Source organism: Camellia sinensis, chromosome 8 (genome assembly GCF_055761805.1).
Source record: "Camellia sinensis isolate YWXY chromosome 8, ASM5576180v1, whole genome shotgun sequence".
In the NCBI taxonomy this organism is placed as follows: Eukaryota; Viridiplantae; Streptophyta; class Magnoliopsida; order Ericales; family Theaceae; genus Camellia; species Camellia sinensis.
Genome location: NC_138968.1, coordinates 191,659,691 through 191,671,744, shown reverse-complemented (window position 1 = coordinate 191,671,744; position 12,054 = coordinate 191,659,691). Strand labels below are relative to the sequence as shown.

At 35.9% G+C, this 12,054-nt stretch overlaps 1 pseudogene; it reads right to left on the bottom strand.

The window, feature by feature from the left end:
- Positions 1–5,823: 5,823 nt before the first annotated feature.
- Positions 5,824–8,718, bottom strand: LOC114323621 (putative calcium-transporting ATPase 13, plasma membrane-type pseudogene; annotated as a pseudogene).
- Positions 8,719–12,054: the final 3,336 nt, after the last annotated feature.

Sequence of the window (12,054 nt, the reverse complement as noted above, 5' to 3'; positions counted from 1 at the left end):
TTTGAAATTAATCCTAATCATAAATGTGAAATTTGTGTAGAAGCGAAACTAACTAAGGCTCCATTTAAATCGGTTGAAAGAAAAACCAAACCTCTAGAATTAATTCATACTGATGTATGTGATTTAAAATTTATTCAAACTAGAGGAGGCAAAAAGTATTTCATAACATTTATCGATGATTGCACAAGATATTGTTATGTTTATTTACTTAGAAGTAAAGATGAAGCCTTCGAAATGTTTAAACTCTACAAAACAGAAGTTGAAATTCAACTTGGTAAAACCATTAAAATGGTTAGAAGTGATAGGGGTGGTGAATATGATGCACCATTAAATGAATTTTGTACACAACATGGCATTATTCACCAAACTACAGCCCCTTATTCTCCACAGCAAAATGGAATTGCTGAAAGGAAGAATAGAACCCTCAAAGAAATGATGAATGTCATGTTACTAAGTTCAGGTTTACCACAGAACTTGTGGGGGGAAGCAATATTGTCTGCTAATTATGTTCTTAATAGAATACCCCACAAGAAAACCAACAGCACTCCTTATGAATTGTGGAAAGGTTGACCGCCTTCCTACAAATACTTAAAAGTGTGGGGGTGTTTGGCAAAAGTTGAAGTTCCTGTTCCTAAAAAGACTAAGATTAGACCAAAAACAGTAGACTGTGTGTTTATTGGTTATGCTCAGAATAGTAGTGCATATCGGTTTCTGACTTATAAATCAGAAATACCTGATATAAATGTGAACACTATTATAGAGTCAAGGAATGCTGTGTTTTTTGAACATGTCTTTCCTTACAAGAAAGGACAGGAATTAAGTTCACAGAAAAGAACTTATGATTGTACACAAAGTCAAGAGACTAATGACAATCAAATACAAGAGACTAGTAATAGTCTCGACCAACAGGATTTAACTAATGATGAACCAAGACGAAGTAAGAGAGTGAGAACATCAAAATCTTTTGGTCCAGATTTTCTGACATACTTGTTAGAAAATGAACCTCAAAGCTTTAAGGCAGCAATGACAGGTCCTGAAGCACCTTTGTGAAAAGAGGCTGTTAATAATGAAATTGAATCCATTATGCAAAATCATACTTGGGAATTGGTGGATCTTCCACCAGGTTCTAAACCTCTTGGATATAAATAGATATTCAAGAGAAAAATGAAAGCAAATGATTCAATTGACAAGTATAAAGCAAGACTTGTTGTTAAAGGTTACAGACAAAAGGAAGGTCTGGACTATTTTGACACATATTCCCCTGTGACAAGAATAACATCCATTCGCATGCTTATTTCTATAGCAGCATTGTTTAATTTAGAAATACATTAAATGGATGTTAAGACAACTTTCTTAAACGGTGATCTAAATGAAGAGATCTATATGGAGCAACCCGAAGGGTTTGTAGTATCAGGACAAGAAAAGAAAGTTTGTCGACTTGTAAAATCCCTTTATGGATTAAAACAAGCACCTAAGTAATGGCATGAAAAATTTGATCATGCAATGCTTACTAATGGGTTTAAGATAAACGAATGTGACAAATGCGTCTATGTTAAAAATACTGACCAAGGATATGTCATAGTTTGTCTTTATGTAGATGACATGCTTATCATTGGAAGCAGTCAAAACATGATCAAATCAACTAAGCAGATGCTTAACAAAAGATTTGATATGAAAGATATGGGGGTCGCAGATGTTATATTAGGAATGAAAATTACTAAAACATCTGACGGATATGCATTATCTCAATCTCATTATATTGAGAAAATTCTTGATAAATTTATCAAGGATGATTTGAATTTAGCTAAAACACCTGTAGACATCAGTCTTTATTTATCGAAAAATAAAGGTGATGCAGTGTCTCAGTTAAAATACTCCCAAATCATTGGAAGCCTAATGTACCTAATGAATTGTACTCGTCCTGATATAGCTTATGCTATCAGTAAATTGAGTAGGTACACTAGTAACCCTGGAGAAGACCATTGGAAAGCGATCATTCAGGTTCTTAGATATCTAAGATTTACTCGTGATCATGGTTTGAACTTTACTCGATATCCAGCAGTACTCGAAGGTTATTGTGATGCCAATTGGATATCGGATACTAAAGATTCAAAATCCACTAGTGGATATATCTTTACTCTAGGAGGCGCTGCTGTTTCTTGCAAGTCCACGAAATAAACTTGCATCGCATGATCCACAATAGAATCCGAGTTCATTGCTTTAGACAAAGCAGGTGAAGAAGCAGAATGGCTTCGTCACTTCTGAGAAGACATTCCAATGTGGCCAAAACCTGTGCCAGCTATTTGCATTCATTGTGATAGTCAATCTGCAATAGGCAGGGCACAGAATCACATGTATAACGGTAAGTCACGACATATTCGTCGTCGACATAATACCGTAAGGCAATTGTTGTCAAACGGAATAATCTCAATACATTATATAAAATCTAAAGAGAATATTGCAGATCCGTTAACAAAAGGTTTGACAAAAGAGCTGGTGTATAGTTCATCGAAGGGGATGGGATTAAAGCCTATTACATAAGAGTCGTCATAATGGTAACCCTACTTATTTGACTGGAGATCCCAAGAACTAAGTTCAAAGGGACAACTAAGTTATGTATGGCTCACCAGAAATCACTAAGGGATTAAAAATTCCCTACCCATTCCTATGGTGAGCGTGATATCTGCAACATATGTTGTATGCAGAGGTATAAGGATAAGCTTTGCTTTTAATGATTACTTATATCTTGATTAAGGTATAAAATCAAGACGAGTATAAGGAGATACTCACAATAAGAATCACCTATATGAGTGTTGAATTGGAGCCGGTTCTATGAGAATGAAAAGGCTAAATTCTCTAAAAACACTTATGAAAACCAGGCGCGTTTAAGACCAAAATGAACACAACAATGAGAACCACGATGTGTTAGAAGATATTTTGTGTGAAATCTATTGTCTTGGCTTACACAAATGGCTGAACAATTCAAGGCATCGCGTCCATTGGTTAGCCAGTAAGTCCGATAGGTTATCCCTAGGGAAGGTTCAAGGCCAAAAACTACCTATCCTGATTCAAGATATTTTCGACTTATATTCTTTCGTTAAAGTCTGCATATTGTTGCATTTCCGTTGTCATCAAATTCCATTCATGTGGGGGATTGTTGCAAATGGTAGAAAAATTCTGGGTAAAACCAGAATTTTTTCTCAAGTTTGGTTTATTTTTTAGGTGGGCCCCGAGCGTCGATTTACTCGGATCAAAGTGGTAACGCGTTCTATGCCGCGTTGTGATTCACGTGGTATATTTGGTTGTTCAAAACCAGTACTGAGTGAATAGGAAATTGAAGCCAAAGTGTGCTCCATGGAAATGGAGTTTTGGTGAAATTCCTTAAGGTTGTAAATTGGCTTGTCCCATATTGATTTGGTGGGAAGTTTTGAAAGGGTTTATAAGGCTTGGGTGAGATACTTTGGGTGTGCCCCAAGGGGTACCCAAGTGTTTTAGAGGGAGAGGTTATGGGCAAAATGGGCTAAACTCATTGGACCCAAAAATCACCACATATGCATGCGCGCGCCGCCGCCGCCGTCCAGTCGGGCGGGCTGGGCTGGGCCTGGGCTTGGGCGCGGGTGTGTGGTTGGGTTGGGTTTGTTCGGCCCAATACTAATCTTTTTGGGCCAAAAACATTTGAATTTAATTTTATTTTTGGTAAAATAAAATCCAGAATTCAAATTAAACTGATTTGTATTTTTTGTACATCCAAACAGGGCCCTTCCCATTTTCAAACAGAAATAAACTAGTTTGAAATTAATGCACACCCAAACAGAGCCCTTCCCGTTTTTTGCTATCTGTTTGAATTATCAACAGATTCAAATCTGTTTGAATTCAAAACCAACAGGTATCATACCTGTTCAATTTAAAACCAAGAGCCACCTTTACATCTATAAATAGGACCACCCTCATTTGATATTTTTGATTCAGAAATTTCGTATTTCACCTCTGCTAATTATATTCTTCATCTTGCTGCATTTTATTTCTGAAAGAAAGAGTGTAAACACTTAGTGTGTTCGTAAGGCAAACAGTTTGTAGTGCTGCTATTGTTTGTGGTAAGATCATTTCATCTTGGGAGATACGTCCAAATTCTGAAAGCACCGTGGAGAGGACGAATCTGTCTTAAGGAGACAGTGTTAAACACTGGACTTGATCAGAAAAGTTATTCAAATAAATTAACCAAGTAAGTTGTTTAATTTTATTCTGTTTTTTATTTGTTTATTTAATCAGATTTTATTTTTGGTTTTGTAACAAAATAAAATCTGTGGTTTTATTTATTTATTTTTATTTCGAGTTTGATTTTTGTAATCAAACAAATTCTCTCATTTTCTTTATTTCTTTATATTCTTACTGTTGTTTTGTACACAACAGAATTTAATCTTTTTAAATACAGTGAAGATTGTCCAACAGTAACAGGGCGAGTAACATGGATCAAATGGGTTGGTTTACAGAGTATTTTCCTGGAAAATCATGAAGGGACCCGTCTTGGAGCTTGGAGTTTCAGTTGCTCTGTCACTCATGTTTCTGAGTTCTGTTTGGTGAAATTTTAAATTCTTCTGCAATACTATCTGATCAGTACGACGAGCACCCAAAAAAGTATGGTTATGTAACTTTGAATCATATTAGTCGAAGTTAGAAATTTTAAAGATTACACAGATTAAATTGATAATTTAATGATGCAATTGAAAAAATGACAATAATTAAAAGAATAAAAGTGAAATTAATTCAAAAAGTATATCAGTATCTACTTTAGATTGAATTTACATCATAAATTTCTTTTCCCAAGTACTTTGGTGAGGATATATATATATATATATATTTTTTTTCTGAGCTAGTTGTTGAGGTTCCTTTTTGGAAGTAGTTTTTTGACTTTTTAATTAAAATATGAGGTGAAAAAAATAATTTTAATTTTTTACAAAAAAAAAAATGTATAAAAGTAGTGTGAATAAAAAAAAAAATGACTTTATAGAGTTCATGAGAATGAATCTTTAATTTTATTTTTATTTTTTTGTATATATTGATTTATTTAGTGATTTTTTTACTTTTTGACTTTTTTTTACAAAAAAAAAAACGTACAAAAGTAATGTGAATTAAAAAAATTGACTTTTTAGAGTCAATGAGAATGAATCTTTGATTTTTTTTTTTTTGTATATATTATTTTGTTTCTTGATTTTTTGATTTATTTAATAATTTTTTTACTTTTTAATTAAAATAATCACTTACCAAATGAAATCCGAGTTATACAACATTTTTTAATGTTGAATATCAAAAATAAGACATGGAAACCACCACAAGTGATAATGGCCTTAAAGTTTGGATTAAGGTTCTTAAAAGGGTTCTATCCATTATTAATTTGTTTATTGGAACCATCATTTTGTGGGACTTTGATTTCATATTGTCGGGAAAATATTTTTGAGAGAATACATAAAAAGTGAAAAGTTAAAGAAAAAAATAATTTTAAACTCACAAAAGTATTAGTGATTATTTATGCATTAAATTTATAAAAGTTAATCTTATACTTCCATCAAAATTGATTGTTTATAAGTAACTCAATTCAACCCATGTCCACTAGTAATTGAAGATGTTCAAAAAAAAAAAAAAAAAAAACTTTATTTATCAACAACTACAATTGTGATTGAAGATCACACAGCTTTGTACTTTTGTACAACTTGTGGTGGTGATTGAAGATCAGACAACTTTGTACATTTTGCTTTTTACAGCTTCATACATTAATACAAGCATTTGAAAGAAAATAATTTTACGAACACTTTGCACAAACGTTGATCAGGACGGTAAAAGAACCCCAGTTTTTTTGGCAATCCATCCCAGAGGCAAAGATAATGCTGCAATTCCAAAACATATACACCATTGTATCAAATCCAATCTCTCCCAATGAATCACAACCACCATATAAATCTCCATCACAGCAATCTGCAGAACAACGACGGCACCAGCAAGAAACCAACAATTCTTATGCTTCGTCATCCCCTTGAAAACATTCGGTTTTTTGATCTCTCTGGCATTGATCAACACAAAAACCTGGCAGAGTAAATAACAGTTGAAGATCATAGGTTTTAACTTAGTATTCAGAAGTGCTTTTCCCTTGAAGTACAGGACCAATAGAACAGTGATTTGATAAAGAGTTTGAACAACTATGTTTCTCCACACTGTCATGGTTATGTCTTGATCTTCAGCTTCTCTTTGAAGGGTCTGAGATGGTAATAGTGGCTCTGCAAGAGCCAAGGCACCAAGGATGTCCATAACCAAGTTAACCCACATGAGCTGAAAAGGTCCAATTGGCTCATCATCACTTATACAAACTACAACAATGAAGTTTATAATGAAGGCAACAATGTTGAGAGTCAGCTGCAATTGCACAAACTTTCGAAGATTGTTGCAAACACACCTTCCAAACTTGATGATTGAAAAGATTGTAACAAAACTCCGATCTAGGATGACGATGTCTGAGGACTCCTTGGCTAATTCTGCAGCGTTATCACCCACTGCAAGGCCTACATCAGCAGCTTCTAGCGATGGAGAGTCCCTTGTGGAGATTCCAGTGGCAGCTACTACTTCACCTTTCTGTTTCAGGCACTGCAATAGTAAAAGCTTGTCAGCTGGAGATGAGTTAGCCATGACTACGATATGATCTATCATGTTCATGCGGTCTTCCTCAGAGCTATGCCGAAATTGGGAAGCTTCAATTACTGTTCCATTCATTTCTTTTTCATGATCATGTTCATGCTTAAGAATTCCAGAATTGATGGCTATAAACTTTGCTGTGTTTATGTTTTCGCCGACTACTAGCTTGATCGCTACACCGGATTCTTGGCACTCTTTGACTGCTCTTCTCACCTCTGGTGCATATGGGTTCTTGAAGCTCACCATTCCCAACAAAGTTAAGCCATGTTCTTTTATACCTTCAATGGCCTCTTCTTCTTCATCTTCTTTTTCTTCTTCGTCTTCAAGTTCTAAATCTTTCTCTTTCTCTTCCTTGACAACTTTTTTGTAAGCGAAAGCAAAGCACTGGAGACTATCAGAAGCAAATCTTTCGATTATTTTGTTGAACAAAGCTCTTTTCTGTTCATCTAGGGTTTGCTTTGTTCCAAATGCATCATAATAATGCGAGCACATGGACAGCACCACTTCCGGACCACCTTTCCAGTGTACATGCACAACTTTGCCCTCCTCTCCATTCCGCCTCAATGATAACCCGCTTCGATTCTTCTCCACATCAAAAGCTTCAGTACAAAGAACGGTTCGACTTCGATTCAATTCTTCAATGTCCACACCAAGCACTTGCTTCGCCCAAATAAGAAGACCATGCTCTCCCTGGCCACCACCACCAGACAAGTTCATCCCGAGACCTTCGCGCAAAATATCAATAACTTCTCCCATGAAAACTTCATTGATACTATCTAGACCGATCCACAACTCGGCCATCTTCGAATGCTGCAGAGTTAGATCACTCGTTTCTCCCGTGCAGACTGTGGTGACCAACCCAATTTTAGCACACGCTGGAAGTTTTCGGACCAGAGCTTGATAAGGCAACATTTTCTTAGTTGCATATTTGAAAGAGATGAAGATTCCCAGAGGCAATCCATCTCTTATTGAAAATAACAATATACAAAGCATAGCAACCAACCCATTAGCCTTTGCGCCTTCCTTCTTCTTCATAAGCTTGGTGGCCTCATTCATTATCTCCGCCACCGTGTTCTTCACACCTTTCGGGTCAGGATTGTGATTCTGATCACACCCTGGTCTCCCTGTAAAACACCTCAGTAATTGCACCAAAAGAACAAGCAGTGAGAGGCTCAACCAAACCTTTTCCAAACGAGAGTTCGTTTTGTCGATTGAGATTTGCAATTTTGATTCCTCATGAGTTTGATGGAAGCTCCTTATTGATCTCATCAACTTGCTTTTCTCTGTGTTCTTGCCTACTGATGTCACAAGAACCCGACACTGACCTCCCATGACCTTCGCACCAGTGAACATAGGGCTGTGATGATCATGGACTAAGTCATCGTCAAGATTGAATGAATCGCCACCATCGATCAACAACCCATCAGCAGGAACACGATCACCGGTCTTTAGACGTAGAATATCACCGACGACAATTTCGGAGGCAGATATCTGTTGAGTCTTCGAATTTCGCATAACCACAACTTCAACTTTTCTGTCCCTTGCCAGCTTTCTCATCCTTTTAGCCTTGAAAAATCTACAAATGCAACCAACATTGACAACTATGAATATAGCAAGAAATATAATAGCTCCATCGCGAAATCCTTCTTGCAATCCATTTCTCTTGATCCCAATCGCAAGAGAAAGCATCGCGCAACACAACAGGAGGATAACCGTGGTGTTCTTGAATGCTTCCAACAAGATTTGGTAGAAGCCTTTGGCCACAAGAGAAGATTGATCTTCAAAATTTAGGTTTGGACCGAATGCTCTGTGTCTCCGGTGAAGATCTCTGACATCACCGGATATTCCAGCATCGATATTAGTCTCTAATGCAGCAGCAATTCCATGGATGTCATTGGCATGAACTAGTTCTGATAGTCTTTCTTGGGCTATTTTGAAGTTGGGGATACCTGCTTCATACTGCTCATCAATATTCCAAATGGGAATTGGAGGGAATAAAGTGGTGTTGATTTGATTCTCAGTGGGGCTATTTTCCATCTCTACAGGAGTTTGGGGTTGGCAAAATGTGAATTAAAGTTTTGTCACTTTTCAAGATTGAGTCACATGTTTATATAAAGGAGAGTTGAGTTGGGTTGAATAAGAAAATAATATCCTCTGTTATTATTCACAGAATAGAAATATGTGAAACAGAAGGAATAGAAATGGGAATAGGTTTCAATAGAAAAAGAGACGTATTTGCATGGAAAACAACCACCCCTTTTCTCAAACTTTCTCCATGTATATATATATATTTGCATTGATTTTTTACATTTGCATTGATTTTTTTTTTTTTTCCCAAAGTAATAGTGATGTTGAAATGGGTCCACAGGATAGGGGACCATGCAATGCGGCACTGAAAGAATCTTTAATGGAGATGGAAAATGCATGTGAATGACGGGAAGTTTACTAGTGATTTCATTATTATTATTGGTGGAAAGTAGGGGTGATGGTGAAGAATAATCGCATCTATTCCTTAGGGTCATTTGGGAACATTTCAAAAAAAGTGAGAAGGTAATTTTTAATTTATTTTAAGTTATATATTTTTTTATATATAAAATTAAAAAGAATTAAAAATTAATTTTTAACCGTCTTTCTAAAATACTCCTTAGTAGGAAAATATATTTATGAATATTGTTATTTAAATTTAAAAATTAAATTTATTTTTTAAATTTAATAATATAATAATTTAAATATTTAAAGTAATATTTTTTAATTTTTTTAATTATCAATTAATTATATTATTTATATATTATTAAATTTAAAAAATAAACCTATAAAATAAGTTTATATATCATTTTTCTGTACCTATTTATACTTCGCCCCAGTTTGGCAATTGTTTTGGGACTACGGTAGACACATATGGACAAAAGCGGCTACAAAATCACAAATTGCCAAAACACTATCACGTGAGTTGGAATGCAAAATTATCAAATTACCCTATATATACCAATACACAATTGTATACGCAAACTAGGGTTCCATTTTCTTCACAGACCAAGCAAATGGCGAAAAAAAAGAACGGAAGAGGGGGAGAAGACTGCACGGACCACCGATCTAGGCCAACATCGCTTCCTTAACGCCTCGACCATCCTCTACTCGTAATATTGTTCTTTGTTTGCATCTCTGGTATGCATAACTAGATTTATTTTTGGGTTTTCCTCTCCTTGCACCAGATCGTACTTGTTTGTTGTGTGTATGTTCAAAATCCGTTGTTGTTGTGTTGGATCAGTTGTAATATGCTTTTGTTGGTGTCAATGGAGGTTTAAATCCAAAATATTGTCACAGTTTGAACTCCTTTGTATGTATTACCAGCAACTACATTGTCGAACACGATGTTCGAAAATAAAGAACCAATTTCCCCACAGAAACCTTTTGTTTGTTAGAAATGGTTTTGGAAAATCAGATTTTTTCTAAACTTTGGTTTATTTTTTAGGTGGGACCCATGCGCCAAATTTGGCGGGTTTAAGTGGTAACGCGTTCTATGTCACATTGTGATTTACGTAGTATATTTGGTTGCTCAAAACCATTATCGGGTGAATGGAAAATTGAAGCCAAAGTGAACTGTATGGAAATGGAGTTTTGGTGAAAATTCCTTAAAGGTTTAAATTAAGACTTGTTCCACATTGGTTTGGTAGGCAAATTTTTATGGGTTTATAAGGCATGGGCTTGCAACTTGGGGAGGGCCCCAAGGGGTACCCAAGTTTTGTAGAAGGGTGAAGTTATGGGCAAAGTTGATTAGATCTATTGGACCTAAAATAAACACACAGGGACGCGCTGCCGTCAGGTACATGGTTGGGTTGGGCTTGTCCAGCCTAATACTTATATTTTTATTTGAATTTAATTTTATTGTTTGGTAAAATAAAATCTGTCCAATTTAATTTCAAATTTTGGTTGGAAAAATTCAAAATTGTTTGCACCTCTTCAATACTTCTGTCCAGGTTTCATATCTGTCCGCACAGATTTGAATCTGTTTGAGTTTAAACCCAACAGGTTCCTATCTATTCTAAAACCAAACAGATTCAGCAAAGGTTTGATTCAAAACCAAACAGGTTTTGTACATGTTTATTCAAATCTAAACAGCCACGAATTCATCTATAAATAAGACAGGCCCTAATTTGGATTTTTCATTCACAAATTTTGTTCTTCTCTGCTACTTCAATCTCTGCATTTTACTGCATTAATTTTCTGTGAGAAAGAGTGTAAACACAAAATGTGTTCGTTGTACGAATAATTTTTAGTGCTGCTATTATTCACAGTTGATCATTTTATCTTAGGAGATAGACATCCACAATCTAAAAGCACCATGGAGAGGATGAATCTGTCTTAAGAACACAGTGTTAAACACTAGACTTGATCAGAATTTTGTTCAATAAATACATAAGGTTAGTAATTAATTTACTTTCTGTTTTATTTATTTATTTTTATCAGATTCTGATTTTGGTTGTGTAACAAAATAAGAATCTATTGTTTTATTTTATTTTCTTTAATGGTTTGATTTTTGTAATCAAACTGTTTCTCTCTTTCTTTATTTATTCTGTTTGTTGTTAAGTACACAAACATTTTATTCTTAATACAGTTAAGATTGTCTGACAATCTTAAGACAAATCATTTTTTGGTGTCTTCATTGTATTTATTTTCTGTGCTTTTTACAAAGTGATATTCTGGTTGAAAAATATAAATAGTAGTCATATACTGCTTGACAAATAGTAGTAATATACTGTTTATTTTCTTTGACGACTAGTAGTAATATACTGGTGTTGTAGACATCCCATTTTTGACCGATCATAAGACTCAGACGTCTCCAGTTGAGCGCTCGGTGATGTTGCATATTGTGCTCGTTCTGAGGTTTCAGAGTCTCGGCTGCGAGCCTTGCCACTAGACTTCGGGGCTCTTTTGTGCTTTGCCTCGGTTTGCGAACCAGGTCCTGTTCTCGCTGTTTTCTCTTCCCGAAGGGATGGAGAGGTCCCGTAGACCATCTCTCAGTGGCCGTAGGCTACGTTTCGTGGTCGTAGGCCATTTTTCCCGTTCGGAGGCCAGTTTTTGATTTTTGGAGCTGTCGGCCGTGCGCCTCGGTTCGGGACCGCTTAATTACTTCTGTTTGCTCCAGTTTTTGGCACACACCTTATTTCATCCCTTTAGAGGGACACTGTGGACCGGGAGACCACCTTCGTGGTCATACGCCACTTCCGGTGCCTGACAGCCTGTTTTCGAGGCCCCAAACTGTGCGTTTTGGCCCCCGAACCCTCGTTTTGCATCCGTCTTGGTCCATTTTTGGTAGGGACCGTATTTTCATTGTTAGGGAGGTGGTAGTATGGTGGAAGGCCACCTTTTCCC